At 43.8% G+C, this 20,683-nt stretch overlaps 1 protein-coding gene across 5 annotated transcripts in view; it reads left to right on the top strand.

Annotated features, from left to right (window-relative positions):
- MAPK10 (mitogen-activated protein kinase 10) overlaps positions 1-20,683 on the top strand; it is a 388,740-nt gene that overhangs the window by 14,799 nt on the left and 353,258 nt on the right. For all 5 annotated transcript variants that reach the window (XM_039539665.1, XM_039539664.1, XM_039539667.1 and 2 more), the window contains exon 2: positions 15,186-15,290. The gene's annotated coding sequence lies outside the window, so the exon portion shown is untranslated. The remainder of the gene's footprint in view (positions 1-15,185; positions 15,291-20,683) is intronic.

Here is a 20,683-nt window from a genome sequence, read left to right as displayed (position 1 = left end):
CCAGTCCAGACATTTCCCATTTCTTTCTTGAGCTTGGCTAAAAAATTCATGGCTAAACAAACCAGGTGCCTACACTGGCAAAAGGCACATTCCGCAAAGAAATAGGACAGGGTTTCTCAAACAGAGGTCGCAGCCTGTGTAGGGAAAGCCCCTGGCAGGCTGGGCCGGTGCGTTTACCTGCCCCGTCCGCAGGTCTGGCCAATTGCGGCTCCCACTGGCCACAGATCGCTGCTCCGGGCCAATGGGAGCTGCTGGAAGTGGTGGCCAGTAAGTCCCTCAGCTTGTGCTGCTTCCAGCAGCTCTCATTGGCCCAGAGCAGCGATCTGCGGCCAGTAGGAGCTGCGATCAGCTGGACCTGTGGAATGGGCAGGTAAATGCACTGGCCCGGCCCGCCATGGGCTTTCCCTATATAAGAGGTGACCCCTGTTTGAGAGACCCTGAAATAGGAAGTAAGAGAGAATTGTCTCTATTATAGTATAAACATTGTAAACATTAATAACTTAGGAGGTTTTCTGGATTTGGCCTTTCTGAATAAAACTTCAGGAATTGGCTTTTGTCCATTTGTGCATGTAAAAGCAGTTAAAAGTGCCTGACATGCATCCTATTAAAATAATCATGGTTAAAATAGAGAGAAAATCTGGCCAACAACTATATTCTCCCTTCCACCTGTATCTTAAATGTTTTCTACAACATGTTGTAAGTGCCTGATCCAGAACTGAGACATGCCATCTCTTAGCTCGTAATACTTGTTAAAAGGCTGAATTAGAAATTTTCTGAGTAAATGGGGTTTATAATAGAGATACTGGCATCACAAGCTTAACTCCCAGTGAGAATGGGGCTTCTAGCATAGACAGGTCATCATGGCTCAAAGCTTCACACAGATTTAGGATAATAATAATAAACTACACACAATGGTGATGTGAAAACAGGAGTAACCCAGAGGTAATTGAAAAAGAAAAGATAAATGAGACTTTCAGAAAGTTTTATAATAGGGCCCTGTGTTCTTTTCAATTTCCTTTGAGGAAGCAAAGCACTTCTTCACATGAACTATCAAGAGGCAAAAGGTTAGCATTAGCAACTACATATACAGAAAAGGACATTCCAGCTGTGGCAATTTCTCTGAATAGTGGGAAAATATAAAGGGATAGCTCTTACAGCCTGCAATGCATGTTAGTTAATGTCTTTGCTAGTAAATTGGAGAAGATGCTGTTGAATCTCAAACACAAATATATCTTACATTTATGTAGCATGTTTACAAACAGGAATCACTGCAGCCATCTCTGAGGTGGAATATAACTGTGCAGGTTTTATTACTAATGGGATTGATGCAAAATTGCAGTGCCCAAGCAAGTTGTTTTGGCAATGGAGCCTTTGTTGATTTCCTTTAATTGCAGATCTCTTATCTTCAACAGTGAATGTGCCCAGACAATGTGTGTTTGATGCACTTTGTGCTGGGAAATGCTATGATCCCAATGTATGATAGGATGGAATAGTGGGTTCAGGGTAATTCAGAAGAGCTCCTCTAGGAGGAGGGCCCTGGTCAGTGAAGTTAAAAAGAGACCAGGAAAAATTTCTGTAGGTGATTGAGTCACTCATTACAGAAAAGTTCAGTTCAGCTTCTCAAGAATGTTTGTTTGTATCTGTATATTCCTTCTACCACCTCTTCAGTTTAGAGAGTACCATATGAACTAATGATGCATATTTTGCAAGTTAATGTGCATTAGCTTGTAAATATTATGAAAATTTGCTGAATGAGTTCAAGATACTGATCCAAGTACTGTGAATAAAATTTGAAAAGCGGATTGTAACAAGAACTGAAATCCCCAATATCAAGTGCTGCAAGGGCTGAGCAGAATATTACGTGCAATTCTCCCTTTGGCTCCTGAGGCGCCAGGCACCAGAAATGAGTGTAAGGAGTCTCTTCCTGTGCTTTCAGTGTCCCTTACTGGCACTCAGGGTAAGTCTAAACAGCCTGTGGCAGGTTATAGAACAGCCCATGAGGAAATTAATAATTGTTGTATTCCATACACAGTTTGGATCATGTGCAGTAAATAATGCATGAGGACACACATTGATGCAGATAAAAAGAAATACCAAATAACTAAGGCCTGGTCTACACTAGGACTTTAATTCGAATTTAGCAGCGTTAATTCGAACTAACCGCTCAACCGTCCACACTAGGAAGCCATTTAATTCGAACTAGAGGGCTCTTTAGTTCGAATTTGGTACTCCACCCCGACAGGTGGAGTAACGCTAAATTCGACATGGCTAGCTCGAATTAGGCTAGGTGTGGATGCAAATCGAACTTAGTAGCTCCGGGAGCTATCCCACAGTGCACCACTCTGTTGACGCTCTGGACAGCAGTCCGAGCTTCGATGCTCTGAGCAGCCACACAGGAAACGACCCGGGAAAATTTGAATTCATTTTCCTGTCTGGACAGTTAGAATCTCATTTTGTGGTTGGACATCGGGCGAGCTCAGCAGCACCGGCAGCAATGCAGAGCTCTCCAGCAGAGGAGTTCATGTAATCTCTGAATAGAAAGAGGGACCCGGCATAGACTGACCGGGAACTCTTGGATCTGATCGCTGTGTGGGGCGATGAGTTCTGTGCTTCGAGCTGCGCCCAAAAACGGAATGCAAAGACCTACGAGAAGGTCTCCAAAGCCATGATCCAGACAGAGGATACAGCCGTCATGCAACGCATCGCCGCGTGAAAACCAAGGACCCCAGACAAGGCTACCAAAAAATCAAAGTGGCAAACGGACGCTACGGAGCCTGCCACCACTGCCCCACCAGTGACCGTGGACTCTGACGGTGGGACAGTGTCGACGGCCAGTTCCTCGGTGATGTTCGCGGACGGGGAAGATGAGGAAGGGTTTGTGGAGGACGAGGCAGGCGACAGCGCTTACAACGCTGGTTTCCCCGACAGCCAGGATCGATTCATCACCGTCACGGAGATCCCCCAACAACCCTCCCCGGCCATTAATCAGGGGAAGGAGCAGTCGGTAAGTGCTGTAACCATGTTAACTTTTATTCTTAATATAACAGGAATCTGAACTGTGTGAAAAGGAGGTCTCTCTAGATATGGGGATAGAACAGAAATCATCCTTGGAGAGCTCCACGAAGCTCTCCTTGTGTTAATCGAAAAGCATCAGCAGGAGGTTCCTGGGGAGAGCTGCTTTATTGGGTGCTCCGTGGTAGCAGAGTTTTCCGCGCGAGGCTTTCATGAGGAACTCAGGGAGCACTGCCTCCCCGAGCACGGCTGCATTGGGCCCTGGTTCGTGCTAGCTTTCACGCAGCATGCGCTCTCTATCTCCTGCAGTGACCCTCCTCAGGGTGATCTCGCTCGGAGACTCCTGCATCTAATTAGGGTAATTACTGTAATTTTACGCCTGGTCCAAAGTATTTTTCAGAAATCTACGGACAGACGGCATAGCACAGACTCAGCACGCAGCTGCGTGACGAGCGTAACGGAAAGCCAAAGAATATAATGGACGCTCATGGAGGGAGGGGGGAAGGAGGACGCAAGCTATCCCACAGTTCCTGCTGTCTCCGAAAAGTATTTGCATTCTTGGATGAGCTCCAAATGCTTTTAGGGTCAAACACAGTGTCTGCGGTGGGTCAGGGCATAGTTCGGCAATTTGCGCACACACCCCACCCACCACCAGAAGTGAAAACAATCCTCTGTTGACTGTTTTACATGTCACCCTATCTTTACTGAATGCTGCAGATAGACGCGATGGTGCAGCACTCAACACCAACATCCTTGCTCCCCCCACGCTATTGAAGGCTGACGGTACAATAAGATGGAAATCCATCCTCATCATCAGCCTCTTGGCATATGGGGCAGTGCAAAAGGGCTGGTAACCATGCCGACTAGTATCAGTAAGGTTGATCAAGGGCGCCTGTCCCTAATTTTTGATGGCTGATGGTACAATATGGCTGGTAACCGTCCTCATCATTGCAACAGGGGGCTGAGCTCCATCAGCCCCCACCCTTCATTGTAAATAAAAGATTCAATTGCCCCTGGACTAGCAGAGGGATGATGGGCTCCTTCATCCACACTCCTTAATGTCCTGCCTGAACTATCATTGCAGCTGGAGGCTTCCTTCCAGTCATTTCTCACAAACAAGTCACTGTGTCTTATTCCTGCATTCTTTATTACTTCATCACACAAGTGGGGGGACAATTGTATGGTAGCCCAGGAAGGCTGGGGTAAGAACGGAATGAAGAGGTGGTGTTGTTGCAGGAGCACCCCCTGTGAATAGCATACAGCTCAGAATTTATGCAGGATCAGACACAGAGCGGCTGTGCTCTCTGGTTCTATGATACAGTGGTTCTCTAGTACACTTGCCCATAATCTAGGCAGGACTGATTCTATTTTTAGATACCAAAAAGGAGGGATTGACTTAGGTAGTCATTCCCAATTTTTGCTTTTGCGCCCCTGGCTGCTCGGCCAGGGGCACTTATGACAGCCCCCAATGGGGCAGTGCAAAAGGACAGGTAACCATGCCCATCTTATTACCATCTTATTACCAATTTATGGTATGGTTGATGGTACAATATGGCTGGTAACCATCTCTGCTGTCATGCAAAAGCAAAAGCATGCTGCTGTGTAGCGCTGCTGGCCCGCCTCTGTCAGCGGCATCTAGTACACATACGGTGACATACACAAAAGGCAAAACAGTGTCCATGGTTGCCACGCTATGGCGTATGCCAGGGCAATTCTGGGAAAACGGGCTTGAAATGATTGTCTGCCGTTGCTTTCCCGGAGGAAGGAATGACTGGCGACATTTACCCAGAATCCACCGCGAAAATGATTTGTGCCCCAGCAGGCACAGGGGTCTCAACCCAGAATTCACAGAGACAGCCTAGACTCAGTTAATTGTTCGCCAAAATGTATCTTTGCAAGGAATTCACTCCCTGTTTCCCATCTCACAGCTTCCACTGTCTCCAGACCTGCCACAGCATCCCCCTCGCAGAGGCTGGCGAAGATTAGGCGGCGAAAGAAAAAGACAAGGGACAAGATGTTCGAGGAACGTATGGGCTGCTACCTAGCAGAGGCGGACCAGCAGAGCCAGTGGAGGGAGAGCGTCTCTCTGTGCCAGCGCTCACACAGCGAACGGGAGGAGAGGTGGCGTGAGGAAGACAAGCAGGCGACTGAAACAATGCTTGGACTAGTGAGGGAGCAAACGGACACGCTCAGGCGCCTTGTGGATGTTCTGCAGGACCGCAGGAGGACAGAGCCCCCCTGCAGTGTATCTGCAACCGCCTCCCGCCACAAAGTCCCATACCCCCCTCACCGAAAATAATCAGGAGGAGGGGCGGCCGGGGACGTGAATACTGTCACTGCACCACAGCACAGTGCTCAAGTACCCAAAAGCTCTCATACCCTACAGTTGCCGAAGTCCTTCACTTCCAGACTCACAGTAGTCCCAATCCCAGTCCCATCCCCTAACTTTCTACTTAATTAATAAAAATGCTTTGCTGTTAATTACTGTTTCCGTTATGTTTTTTCAAAGAAGACTGTGTTCGAATGGGGGGCGTGGGGAAGGGTGTGGTTAATTGCATAGGACAGTCACCTTTCCCAGGGTACAGACACGGGGGCAGGATCAGCAGCGGGTCACACACACGGTGCAGTCAGTAGGCAATCTGGTCGGTTTTTGGAGGTGGTTTCCAGGATCTGTGTGGGCGGGGGAGATGTGACTTTGCAGCGGGGGAGGGCGGTTACAGATCTTATACAGCGGTCCTTGTCCTGGACCGCTGAGTCACGCAGCTGAGGAATCTGTATCCGTCCTCCTCCACCACAAGGTCACATATCCGCCCGCACACAGAATTCCAGAAAGAGGGATGGCAGGCTCCGTTGAAAGAAGCCTTCCGGCACTGCGGACTGCTCTAGGAGCAGGAGCCTGTCATTCCTTGAGTTTAGAGGCGGTCTTTACATCACCGCACAGCCTGCGTCCCAGTTTCAACCCTTTCACGAAAAGTCATGAATAAAGAAACCTTTGTTAAGTAATAATGGGACATGTATTTTATTTTTACACATGTGCTGGAAGTGGGGGTAACGGGGTGAACGGGGTATGTAACCGAAGAGGAGAGTCAACAGTCAGTGGGTAAAGAAACAGGGGCAGGTTCAGCTTCTCTGTAAAGAAACTGAACAGTCACAGGTCACGCTGCTCACTGGTATTTGAAGAGTTCCTTGTCGCTGTCCCAGGCGCCTGAATAGGGCTTCATGAGCAAGTGCATTAGCGGGCAGGCTGGGTCCCCGAGGATGACTATAGGCATCTGCACATCCACAACAGTTATTTCGTGGTCCGGGAAGAAACTACCTTCCTGCAGGCGTCTGAGAGCAGCCCACAGTTCCTGAAAACACACGCATCATGAACCTTGCCCGGCCACCCGACGTTGATGTTTGTAAAACGTCCCGTATGGTCCCCCAGTGCTTGCAGCACCATTGAAAAGTAGCCCAATTTCTCAGCAGCTGACTGTGGAAGAGCTGGATGATAAAGTGCGAGGAGGAGAAAACGGCGATGATCGCAGCGGGCTCCATGCTTGCAGTGCTGTGGCGTCCGCGCTGTCACTGACCAGAAAAGTGCACGAACAGATTGCCCGCAGGCGCTTTCACGGAGGGAGGGAGGGAGGGAGGTTGTGATTGACGGTTCAATGACGACACTTACCCAAAACCACCCTCGACACATTTCTCCCCCCAGCAGGCATTGGGGGCTCTACCCAGCATTCCAATGCGCAGCGGGGAGTGCGGGAACTGTGGCATAGCTTCCCACAGTGCACCGCTTCCAAAGTCGACGCTGGCCCCGTGAATGTGGACTCCGAAATTCGAATTAGTGTATTTAGTATGGATACACAAATTCGACTTCATAAGGTCGAATCCACAAATTCGAACTAAGTTGATTCGAAATAGTCTTGTAGTGTAGACAAGGCCTAATTCAGTGCAAAGAATGGACAATTATCACTAAATGAGATAGAGATCTTGTGGAAAAAAGTGTGATATCATGTAATTAAAGTATCAGAGGGGTAGCCGTGTTAGTCTGGTTCTGTAGAAGCAGCAAAGAATCCTGTGGCACCTTATAGACTAACAGATGTTTTGCAGCATGAGCTTTCGTGGGTGAATACCCACTTCTTCGGATGCAAGCAGAAATTTACATGTAATTAAAGACGGCATCATAATCCATGTGCACCAGAGGGCTGAATTAAGGTTGTACAGGTGACCTTAATTCTGGCATTTCTTAATTTTGGAGTGCTTGACTTTGCAAACTTAACATTCTTAATAGTTTTTCTTTTAATGTAGTGTGAATTAATGGGGATTAAAACAAAACAATACAGTACTTTGCATTTATAGAGCACATTTCAGTCTGGAGGACCACAAAGCACTTTAATAGGCAGTTTAGCTTGGATTCTGAACTTTGTGCCCAAAGCTCTCAGCACAATTCAGAAGAGGAGGATATAGAGATGCATTTAACTATTCTTATACCTTCACAGCCTCCATGTTGTATAATGCAATTAGAAAAATCTTTTTTGAGAGGGCAAGGTTTATTCCTATAGGCCCTGGTTTAGCACATGATCAAGTGCCACTGAACTTAATGAAACTTAAGTGCTCTCCTGAGTTGAGGCCATATACAAGTTAATGAACCAAGCACGGAACTTGAAGTATGTGAGTGGTCTCATTGACTTCAGTGGTCCTAATCACATGCTTGGTGATAGGCATGTGCTTAATTACCTGGCTGAATCAGGAACTCAGGTAAACTATTACTATTTACATTGCTGTAGTGGGCAGATGACCCAGAATACTAGGAGTTGTATAAAGAAGAATCAGTGGTCCTTCCTCTAGAGATAAGAATTTACAATCTTCATTTTATGAGGGTGGGGAACAGGGTTTTTTCCATTTTTGGGATGCATAACCACTTTGTAAAAAGTTGATATCTTGGCTATTTGTTTAGTTCTTTTATTATCAAAAGTGATCTAGTTCTGTTATAACTTCTGTTTGTATTGTAGCCTCAAAACAGTAAGATGCTTCAATCCTGTGGTGCATCCAGCGTTCACTGACAAGTAGTGATGATAATACAATAAAATTCACCTGCAGCTACCATAAAAGCAGGGAGTCTTAGGGCATGTCTCAGTTTTCCACAGGAATTGAAATTAGGAGGGGGATGTTTGAATTTATGGGGGAGAGGGAGGTGGAGGCATTAGGGCTGATGAGGGGTGAGACTGTGAGGGTGAAGGTGGGCAGGATGGCACCATAGTAATAACTGAAAAATGTTTCTTGACCATTTTATTAGATTTAACTCATTTTAAAATCATCACACAAATTAAAGTTGGCTACTCAAGCCTTCTATGAAGTATTACGTCTACATCCTTCTTGGTTTCTTGTTATAATTTTGCACAACTCTGTTAACTTCTTGAATGCAGTGTGTTCATCTTTGGTGGCTTCTTGTGTGTTCAGTACTTCCATTCCTTCAACTGATAGGCTCATTAGTTCATTCACATGATCAGGTAGAAGGCGACGTCTTTCAGAACACAAAATTCTATTCAGTGATGAAAAAGAAACGCTCAACTGTAGCTGTTGTGACTGGGAGTAGCAAGAGATGAATTCCTACTTCTTTCATCCCAGGAAACATAGCACAAAGATTGGGTCGAGCCACTAGTAGTGATGAAGATTTTACTTCAACTTCTTTATTCATTCATCATATGATATTCCACTCTGTGTTCAAATTCTCTATTCTGTCTTGAGCACATGGCAGCCCCATGCTGGTAGTGCCTCACTCCACTCAACTGTTGGTGTTTTATAGGACAGGGATCTGTAAAAGCTACATAGAGGTTGAGTAGACTCTAGAAGTCACTGTTGTAGATTTTTTTTTCCTTAAGAATCAAGTCTGTACTTTTTCAGTTGTCTTAACAAACTCTTCTTCTCTTCACTTAAGGATTCAATATAAATGCCTTCATTAGTCAATTTCTAGACTGAAGTCTTTGCTTCTTCCACTACTTTTTCAATGGATAGCTCTCTGATCCAAATGTAACTTTTATTGCTGGACAAAGATCTACTACTGTTGTAGCACATGCCTGGATGGCATTGTTTAATGACCCAAGTGGTTTCAACAGTAGACTTACAAGAGAGAGAATGGCAATAGTCTTCTCTGATCATAGTAGCAAAAGTAATCCACCAGGCTCACTACTTAGATCCATCCTATCTTGGTAGAAACTTTCCAAAGCCAGTAGTAATGGCTGGAGTAATTTTTAAGACAACAGCCAAGGATAGCTCATGAGAAAGCCAGTGGGTTTTCCCAGGTTGGACTATTCTGAACTTCAGTCCCAGTGTATCTTTTTTATATTTTCCAAGATATTCAGTCTTTTTGGACTCTTGCTGAAAAAATGATATTAAATTTATAGCTTTTTAAATGTCTTTTTGAAGAGTCTGCAGCTCGTACTAGCGCTAGTTGGAGTAAATGGCCTCTGCAGTGTGTATTGGAGAGATTAGGGTTACACTTTTCTCTGAGCAAAGCTTGTACTCAAGATGTCGTCCAGAGAAGTTTGCAGCTCCATCAAATGCACAAGCAGCCATCAGTTTGAGGTCCAACTGACAAGCATTAACTCTTCTAAGAGGTGGGTTGTCACAGATGCAGCCAATGTGTCTTCTATACATCTACTGGCCTACCACTGACATCAAGATTACGTACACAATGACTTAATACTTGATGCCCATTTGCATTGGTGCATTCATCAACCATGTATGTAAATGTTTTGAATGTGGTGAGAGAGTTGTTCACTTTTTCAGCTGTCAAGTCTTTCACTGTTGCACCGCATGCTTCTATCCAGTCAGTGGAGTTTCTTGCAGAAAGATAGTGAGCATTTGCTGGTCTTGTTCAGAACCAGTGTTCAACTTCAGGATGAACAAGTGACAATGCACTTACCACACACTACAAACTGGAGGCCAATGTTATCTCTTGCTTAAATAGAAAGTATGATGCCACAGCCACATTTGTTTGCATGAACTGTATTGTCTCCAGCATTCTTAACAGCCTCATTAAGTACTTACAAAATTGGCTTTGAAAGTGGGCTTTCTGCATGTTGATGCACTCCAGAGGCATGGTATTTTGCAGCCTTTTCAAGTAGTTTGTCAGCATTGGCTTTGCTGATCGGTCTGACAAACTAAGTTCCTCCATTTTTATCAATTATAGTATTGGAAAGCTTTCCTTATAAGCTTTTTTGCAAGAAGTGCACCAGTAGCCAACTTTTGTAAGTTCAATAAATGGGAACACTTTGACTGTCAAACATTGGGAACTGCCTTTAGGTTTTGGAGACACTGTTTCTTCAGTAGGTAGCTGTATTTGTGCTTTGGGCTGGTGGGATGTAGATACACCACTTGAACCTTCAGATGACATATTGATAATCTTGGTTCTTGATGTGTTCTTCACCTTTGGTTTTTTAGGCCTTTTGCGTGGAAAAATTGTTGCTTTGTTTGTGTTTTTCATTTTCACTTTAACCTGCAACATATAAAAGATATGAATAAATTTAAATGTTTTGTTAGGATAATGCAAATTTAACATAAAGATAATGCAAATTACACCAAAACACACAACAGTTCTAGCTTTCTAAAACATATGAATTAAAAAATAATAATTTTAAATTGACTTTTGAAAAATAAGCCATCATGGGATAATAGGGATGTCCTCTCATGGAACAGTAACTGTTTAAAAGATGGGTAACAAAGGGTAGGAATAAATTTTCCATTCTCAGAATGGAAAGAGATAAATAGAGGTATCTCTGAGGGGTCAGTTCTGGGACCATTACTCTTCAACATATTCTTAAATGATCTGGAAAAATGGGTAAACAGTGAGGTGGCAAAATTTGCAGATGATACAAAACTATTCAAGATAGTTAAGTCCAAAGCAGACTGACGAGTTACAAAGAGATCTCAGAAAACTGGGTGACTGGGCAACAAAATGGCAGATGAAATTCAATGTTGATAAATGCAGAGTAATGCGCATTGGAAAACATAATCTCAACTATACAGATTAAAATGATAGGGTCTAAATTAGCTGTTACCACTCAAGAAAGATGTTGGAGTCATTGTGGATGGTCCTCTGAAAATATCTACTCAATGTGCAGCGGCAGTCAAAAAAGCAAAGAGAATGTTAGGAATCCTTAAGAAAGGGATAGATAAGACAGAAAATATCTCATTGCCTCTATATAAATCTGTAGTACATGCACACCTTGAATACTGTGTGCAGATCTGGTCATCCCATCCCCCCAAAAATATATTGGAATTGGAAAAGGTACAGAGATGGGCAACTAAATGATTAGGGGTATGAAATAGGAGGAGAGATTAAAATTACTGGGGATTTTCAGCTTAGAAAAGAGATGACTAAGGGAGGGATATGTTAGAGCTCTATAAAATCTTGACTGGTATGAAGAAAGTGAATAAGGAAATGTTGTTTAATCCTTCAAATAACACAAGGTCACCAAATGAAATTAATAGGCAGCAGGTTTTTTTTAAAACAGAAGGAAGTACTTCTTCACACAACAAAGTCAAGCTGTGGAATTCTTTGCCAGAGGATATTGTGAAGACCAATCTATAACAGGATTTAAAAAAAAGAAATAGATAAATTCCTGGAGAATAGGTCCATCAGTAGCTATTCGCCAGAATGGGGAGGGATGCAACACCATGCTCTGAGTGGCCCTAGCCTGTTTGCCAGAAGCTGGGAATGGACAACAGGGAATGGATCACTTGATGATTACCTGTTTTGTTCATTCCCTCTGAAGCACCTTGCCTTGACCACGGTCAGAAGACAGGATACTGGGCTATATGGACCATTCGTCTGACCCAGTATGGCCATTCTTATGTAAAAATTAATTAGAATAATAAAAATGTTTAGTACAGAAACTCCCCAACATGATGACCTCTAAAGATAGCAATGTTGTGAGATAACAACCTTGGCAAATAATGTATTTTAAAAACCTTGGCCTACTAGGAAACACATTGATATAAGTTTCCATTCCCAGTCACAAATCTAGCATTCTGGAGCAAAGTCACTAAAATATAGTCCAACAAACAAATGTTTATTTAACGTGCCCCTCACTTTTCCCTCCACCGCACCCCGCTCACCGGTGTCCTTGGTCAGTGGAGACTCAGAGTTCAGAGGTGCTTTCACATGAGTTCACCTGCCAGGTGGGGGGCAAGAAGGCACTTTGCTCGTTCCTCCAGCTGCTCACGGTTCGTTCCGGCCACTGTTGTTCATTGTGCCACCATTCACTCCATCGCTCTGTTGCCAATGGCCCTGTGCAGGGCCGGCTTTAGGAAGTGCGGGGCCCAATTCGAACAGTTTCGACGGGGCCTCGGCAGGGATGACTTAAAAAAAACACGTGGGGCTTGTACTCACCGGGCGGTGCTCCGAGTCTTTTGGCGGCACTTCAGCGGCGGGTCCTTCACTCACTCCAGGTCTTCGGAGGCACTGAAGGACCCGCCGCTGAAGTGCCGCCGAAGACCCAGAGCGAGCGAAGGACCTGCCGCCGAAGTGCCGCCAGAGACCCGCAGCGCCACCAGCTGAGTAAAAATTAAGAAGGCGCCTCTAGCCAGGGAAGGGATTCTCACTGGGTGCAGGGCCCTCTTAGGCGCGGGGCCTGATTCAGGGGAATTGGTGGAATAGGCCTAAAGCCGGCCCTGGCCCTGTGCCATCACCTTCTATTGCCATATGCCACTGTGACCTCTGCAAGTTGGTCTCTTGAGGTTCCACCAGCTCTGTGATTTCAGCTGAGCTCTCAGTGGGGGAACCTCACTGCCAGTGCAGTCTGGGCCGTCTCTTCCACAGAAACACTGTCCCACAGCAGGTCTAAACACTTAGACCTGGTTATCAGTGATTTCAGCTGTAGTGGTCACTTAAAACAAAAGACTAAAGACAGAGCTGATGATGCTCCATAGATAAATGGGGGCCAGGTCAAATAGTACTTGAGTCAGGCAGACCATCAAGCAAAACGCCTGTCCCCACCCTCTCTCTTGAGGCCCTCAATCAGCACAGGCTAATTACAGTTCTACTGCCCTTTACTCATACAACATTTCATTACCCCCCACATTCAAGTGACTTGTAACCCACCCCAGCCTGTCACTTGGGCAACACAGCTCTGTTTGCTGGATACCTAGGTAGATTAGGTGTGAATGTAAATACAATCTGGTCCTGAAGCTTTTCCAGCTCATCACTAGCTGTCAGGGAGAGCTCATTTAGACTTTGCTTGCAAATCATAATTTGAAATTATTAGGTTGGCCAACATCACTGAAATGAATGCACTGACATTGTCATAAAAAACAGCTGTATAAGGAAGCTAGTCTATGTTCATACTTTTCAAATGTATTCTACTTTTTCAGATGCATGTATTTTATCATACACTTTATATGCTTTTAAAGTGTGTATTAATGTTTCAATTTCAATTCAAATTTCCAAACAATCACTAAAATGGCAACACTGAATGTAACTAGTTCACAAAACTGGGGGTGGTGGGTGTTGGGGAAATTTGGGGGTGTGTACAGGGAAATCTCTGGTATGTCTACTCTGCAACTAAAAACCCACAGTTTGCCCATGCCAGCTGACTTGGGCTCAGGCTGCAGGGGTATTTCATTGCAATGTAGGCTGCTGGAGCCCAGGTTCTAGGACCCTGCGAAGTGGAAGGATCCCAGAGCTGGGGCTGCATCCAGCAGTCTACAATACAATGAAACAGCCCAAGACAGGCAACTGGCATGGGCCAGCCATGGGTTTTTAACTGCAGTGTAGACATGCCTTTAGGGTGTCAGGTAAAATCAGGTAATAGAATCAAAGAATTGAAGAAGAAATGTCCTTTCTTTCCAGTTCTGAAGACTGCCAGGTTTCTGCCATGTATGGAAAGTCAGCTTGCTGAGTTAAACTGGAAACTGCTAGTGGCTGCACTCATTTAGTTTAACACTCTATTGTTTTCATTGACAACCTCCTTTTTATGGCCTTGTTAACTTTATAAGTGTTCCATCTGCCGAAGATATCAATCCCCCTTAGATATTAAACTGTTTCTAAGGGGAAAAAATAGTGTCTGGAGCTGCTTCTAGGAGGAAAAGTGCATTTCCCACATATAATGTGCAGTAAAGGCCTGTTCCAAAGGCCACTGAACTAAGAGTCCATTGACTGGGGTCAGGCCCTAACTAACTTGGATTTTCCATCCATTTGCAAGCAATCTGCTACTTTTGAACTGTTAACAGCATTAAAAAAGAAAGAAATCTGCAGTTGTCTAATTCCAATGGAACTATAAATCTTTAGAGCATGTAATGTTGTAACACTTACAATGGAAATGAATACATATTCCACACATTATAATTTAAAGTAAGAGCCTAATCAGTGAGTTAAATAATGTGGTGCACATACTTATTATTTTAACACTCAATTTTGTATGCAGAATTCTCCTCTTAATGGAAAAATAAGTTGTTTGAAGCATTTCACTGTACAATCCTTCCTATCCTGTCACTGCAGGGTGAATTCCACTGACCAATATTACCGTTCCTATAATGCAGAAGGAATTTTAAAAGCATTGTGATGAGGTGACCATACTTAGGCAGGACAGGAGAAAATTCTTTGCAAAGAGAGCCAGGCAGATGACCTACCCTGCCCCAGAGAACCAGCTGTGCTTGCCAATTAAGGAAAGAGTTTCCATCTGGGTTCAGGAAGGCACATAGTGAAGCCTGAAAAGGAAGCACCTCTTTGTACTTGTCCAGGGACAAGTAGGAGGTGGTTTTTGCTTACCAGCTGGGAGCTGAGCTGAGACTTTGGAGGTCCTGGAACAAGGGTGGTAGAACTGAAATGAGACTCTTGGCTAAGTCTTTGTTTTATTTCTCTTTTACTTTAATTGCCATCTGCTGATGAAGCCTGTGGAATATCTGGGCTGGAGACTTAAGAGCCAAGGAAGCTGGGCTATGTTGCAAGTAGTCCCGAGGAAAGAATTAAGTGGAAGTTTGAAGCGGAAGTAGATGGACCATGGCCACACTGTTAGAGTCTTGCTGTTAGTGCCTGTAGTACAGGGAAGGTACAGGCTTCCCTATGCCTCAGCAGTGTCTCCAGGAAGAGGGGGTGTGAATGGGCAGCCCTGTAACCAAAGGACAAATGACTGTTTGCAAAGCTTCAGCACTGGAGGGAGAGGCTTTGACTGGTGTTTTCTGTCTAGATGGCTGCATATCCTGGAAGGCGAGGAGTAAGTCAACCTACCAGCAGAAGGAGACTGTGGATCAGTGGGGGAAACTGAGGCATGGTTGTACCTGTTAATGGAGAGGTAAGATGACTCTGTACACCCAGTAAAGGATAATAGCAAAAAAATAAATAAAAACCAAAGCCCCAAAACTCATGACTAGCTCACACTCCAAGTACACACACCTTAGAAACAAACTTGTGCTCTTAATGTATTGGGGACTGTGGGAATATGTTTTCCTAAAATATTGATTTGTCTTGCTCTCAGAAAAATACCATGACTTAAAATGAGGGTTAGTGCAATTCATTCTGAATAATTTTCTGGATATTGTGTATATTAAATATGGAATTTATCCAAAAATATCTAAGCTTTCTTGGACATTTATGAGAAATCATGGCTCTCTGCTCTGGACGTGGGATTTCTATTAATCAGAAGTCTGTTCTGATGGTTTTTGATTCTACTGACCAGATGAAGACATCCTGTAAAGTCATTCTTTCTTGAACACACTGTTGTCAGAAGGTGTCTTTTTGTTGTTGTTGTTGTTAAATCAGTAAAATACAAGGTATTTGTATGTAGTGGACTCAATACACAATGTCTCTAATACTCTACAGAGAGTCAAAGTAAAACTAAAGAGAGAAGAAAACCTGAGAACTGAAGAGAGTGTGACCCACAGTATTGGTGGGATCAATGGAGGGGCAAGTGAAGGAATGCCCACTAACTCTGCATAACTGAAAGGAGAGAGAAAGTGGAGGAGCAGAGTGGGTGAACAATAAGGCCCAAATAGCAGAAAATAACAATCCTGTTTTTTGAAACTTTTATAAATGTCCTAAGTTGATTTCTCTGACATGTGGGGAGGCCAGTGAAGCTGGTGGGTGCTGGGCATGTCTTTTTGGAGTGAGAGAGTAGTTTGCTCTAGCTGAAGGTTCAGGGAGTCCCTTGCCTCTCCCTGCCCCCCCCCCCCAATCTAGAGAGTAAGGTTTTTAGGAAGAAATCAAATTCAGAATTGCCTTGGTCCTGAAGAGAAGTGATTTAAGGTATGAATAACATTTTCAACTGAGGTAGGTTAATGGCCGCTTCCAGAACATTCTTATTAATGAGCAAAAGTAGAGAAAAGGCAGATGTTGGGGATGGGGAAGGAAAGGGAACAAAGTCTAGGATGACTCCAAGTTTTCTACCCTTGGAGAAATGGAGATCAGAGTGAAAGCAACCAGTCATGGAGTTAAAGGCAGATGAGACCAAGAAGACTATTTACCTTGAATGGATTCAAACTTTCTATTACTGAATTTAAAGATTATGATGCATCTAGACATGGGTGATGTGCAAAATAGATTCAGGAGCTTGAATGTAATCAAGGCAGGAAGACTGACATAAATCTGTGTGTTTTTGGAGGGCACATGCAGGGATATGGAGGGGTGGATTTGCTCTCTATTATAGCAAAGTTATGCCAGCATAGCTCTGTTGAAATCAGTAGGGTTGCAACAACACCAAAACTGATAATGCAGTGGTAAATCTGGCCAGCAATTGAATGTCATTCATAACATATCTAAGTATAAGATTAGCCTGGAGATCCCAGAGAGAGAAAATGGAGGAAGAGAAGGTTAGAGCTGGACTGAGTCATTCCATAATAGAGGGGATGAAGGGAAGTAGTAATCATCTACCAGAAATGTATGTGTTTAAAAACAAACAGAAACCCCTCACCATAAAAGTGGGATTCCAATCAATGTTACTTTTTCATTGAAAGAAAGTGCTAGAGACTCTGGCTGCATGTGCAAGGCACTGAAGAATAATAGCTATTGAAATAGTTTTAATAATAGCATCAAAGGAAGATCAGGTCAATTGGGAAGAAGGATGCTTTGGAAGGAGCACTGAAGAAAGGGATCTGGGGGTTTATTGTGAATTGCAAGCTAAATAGGAGCAGTCAATGTAACACTGCAAAAAAAGCAAACCTAATTCTGGGATGTATTAACATGAGTGTTGTAAGCAAGACATGAGAAGTAATTTTTCCACTCTACTCCGTGCTGATAAGGCCTGAACTAGAGTACTTTGTCCAGTTCTGCGCGCCACATTTCTGGAATGATGTGGACAAATTGGAGAAAGTCCAGAGAAGAGCAACAAAAATGATTAAAGGTCTCTAACGCATGACCTATACAGAAAGATGGAAAAATTGCATTTGTTTAGTCTGGACGAGAGAAGACTAAGAGGGACATACATTTTCAAGTACATAAAAGGTGGTTACAAGGAGGAGGGTGAGAAATTGTTCTTAACCTCTGAGGATAGGACAAGAAGCAATGGGCTTAAATTGCAGCAAGGGTGGCTTAGATTGGACATTAGTAAAAACTTCCTAACTGTCAGGGTAGTTAAGCACTGGAACAAATTGCCTAGGTAGGTTGTAGAATCTGTCATGGGATTAGACCAGGGGTCGGCAACCTTTCAGAAGTGGTGTGCCCAGTTTTCATTTATTCACTGTAATTTACGATTTTGTGTGCCTGTAATACATTAATGTTTTTAGGTCTCTTTCTATAAGTCTCTATAATATATAACTAAACTATTGTATGTAAAGTAAATAAGGTTTTAAAAATGTTTAAGAAGCTTCATTTAAAATTTAAATTAAAATGCAGAGCCCCCCGGACCTGTGGCCAGGAGCCGGGCAGTGTGAGTGCCACTGAAAATCAGCTAATGTGCCGCCTTCGTTAGACAAACCCCTGTCAGGAATGGTCTAGCTATGACTTAGTCCTCCCTTGTGCAGGAGACTGGACTAGTTGACCTATCGAACTCCCTTCCAGTCCTGCACTGACTTGAATTTGTGATCAGAGGAAAATAGGTCATTAACAGTCTTCATATTATGGAAAACAAATCTAGACTGAAAAGGGTCCTGGGAGTTCTGATATGCAAAACAATAGTGGCCATCAACAAACTCTAGCTGCAGACAGGGAGGTGGGATGATGTATACGTATGGCTTGGTGAGTCAGATGGGCTCTTGATTTGTTGTTGTTTTTAAAAACGCTTGGTTTTTGCAGGGGATATTGCAGAAATGTGTCCCGAGGAGCAGGGCCAGCTCCAGGCATCAGCAAAAGAAGTGGGTGCTTGGGGTGGCCGATGGAAAGGGGTGGCATGTCCAGGGTCTTCGGCAGCAATTCGGTGGTGGGTCCCTCAGTTCCTCTCTGAGCGAAGGACCTGCCGCCGAATTGCCACCGAAGAATTAAGCGGCGTGGCTGAGCTGCCGCCGAAGTGCCACCAATCGGGGCTTTATCTTTTTTGTTTTTTGTTTTCTTTTTTTCCCCGCCGCTTGAGGCAGCAAAAAAGCTGGAGCTGGCCCTGCCAAGGAGTACTTAAATGAGGCCAGGCTTGAAACTTTGCAAAGGGGCAGTATGGAGGAAAGCACGTTGGTGGTTTTGAGACCTGCACTAAGGGAACAAAAAAGGGTTTGAGAAGTATGAAAGTAGGGAAAGCCAAAATGGAGAAAGGGGCTGCATGATTTAGGATCTCAAAAGCAAAGGCAAAAAGCTTGCACTTCATGCTCAGTGCCACCTGGCATTAATGACTCAGCTGGGAGGAGAGGAGGTGGTTGGCATGACAGCTGAGGTGTGGCTTATGGCAGCAGCATTTTGAACAGATGGAATGGGGGTGAGGCTGGTATCAAAAGGGTGTGAGTGGAGGCATTTTCAGGATTTGTGGTAGGAGATGAGTGCCATTGGAACAGGAAGGAAGGGGGAAGAATAGCATTGTGAAGGAGGAATATTTCTTTCACATCCTGGATGAGAAGGAAAGGGAGAACTTGGAGGTGGTGGCTTGTTACAAGCTTGCATGGCAGTAAGGACAGTGGTAGTATGAACAGTTAATGAGACAAGGGTAGCAGAAAGGATTTGGGATGAATGTTCATGAGCTCATTTTTAGTTGAGCTTGATATGATGGCAAGACAGATTTCCAGAATGGAGAAATAATTCTGAGTGTAATAGTTAAATTCATTCAGATGAAGTCACCCAAGGATAAGATGTGGAGGGAGCGAAGCCAGAGGGATTCCAATGAAGAGGAGACAGGGAGAGGAGGAGAAGCTGACAAGATGGTGAAAGAAAAGCTGCAGAGGTAGGACTAGAACGATGGTATCATGGAAGCCAGTGGCACACAGAATGTCAAGCAGGAGGGTGCAATCCACTATATCAAAGGCAGCACAAAGATCTAGAAGTCATGGAGGATGGAATTTAGGCTTTGAGGCATAGTCAGGAGTTCAGCTGAGACTTTAGTGATAGCCTTCGTGGTATGGAGAAGGCAGATACTGGATTAGAATTTGACCATGAATGAGTAGGGGGTAAGGAAGTTAATACAGTGACTTTTGATGGCCTGCTGTAACCTTATAGAGAGAGGTTTAGGGAGAGTTGAACGGACAGGTAAGGATGAGGGTGAAAGTTATGTATGATTTATCATTATTTTAAAATACACTTTATCAAAGCTTTATTCTGCTAACTGGGAATGTCTCTCTCTAGAAAGTGAAGTTCTGCTATACATTAATGCACACACCTTATGTCTACAATAGCAGCAAAAAAAATGATCAGGGATTTCTCCCTTTTCTAAAAATAAATTATTTTATGATTTGCTTTAGAGTGACAACTTACAAATCCTTAATTAAAGTGAGCTTTTGAATATTGCATCACATTATACACATGTAGAATTTGCATTTGAATCTGCATCACCACTCTTCAACAGACGAGGAGGGGAGGGGAAGCAATGGATTTGTAGTCAGTTCTCTGACAGATTATTCCTGCTGTACCTATAGTGTTCTGAGGAAAATTCATTTCCTCCTCTCACCCCAGGGGAAAGGGATAACAAATCTAATGCTAGAGAAAGTACATACGACATGAAACTAATATACTGGAAGTAGCAAAATAGAAATAATGAGGCAATAAGAATGAAAGCTAAAATAGCTAATGAGATACAGGGTCAAACTCCCACTGATTTACCTGGAAGCTTTGCCTCACTTGCCTTGAATGAGGGCTGCAGAAAGACTGGGTTTCATTAACTCAGTGCAGAAATACATAACACCACCTAAGGACTGCCACAAGGTGACAGTGTTTCAGAATATTGCTATTTTGTCAGAACTTAGAGTTGGTACTTAATCTTTTGCAAAAATCTTAACAAGATTAAAATACTTAAGGTTTTTTTGTAACTGAGTTTTTATGACCGCACTGTCTTTTGTCCGTCTTGTTGCATCAGCACAATGTTGTTCAATTTGGGCACAATATTTCACACTGTAGTATAGGGATGGTCATGACCTTTCCAAAGGCTGTTTTTTGCCTTGTATTCTGAATGTCGAGTCTGACACTGGGATTGATGATAGTCGATGGTTGAATTTACATGGTATTAATTCTGGATCCCTGTTTGACTGAGTCTGTACCATGTGCTTAGGAAGGTCTGCGGAAGCCATTTTGATTCCCTCCCATCCTCTGTTCAAAATCTGTCGTCTGGCTGTGCTGCTTTGATCA

Source organism: Mauremys reevesii, linkage group 5 (genome assembly GCF_016161935.1).
Source record: "Mauremys reevesii isolate NIE-2019 linkage group 5, ASM1616193v1, whole genome shotgun sequence".
Taxonomy (NCBI): domain Eukaryota; kingdom Metazoa; phylum Chordata; order Testudines; family Geoemydidae; genus Mauremys; species Mauremys reevesii.
This window is presented reverse-complemented; position numbering and strand designations above follow the sequence as displayed.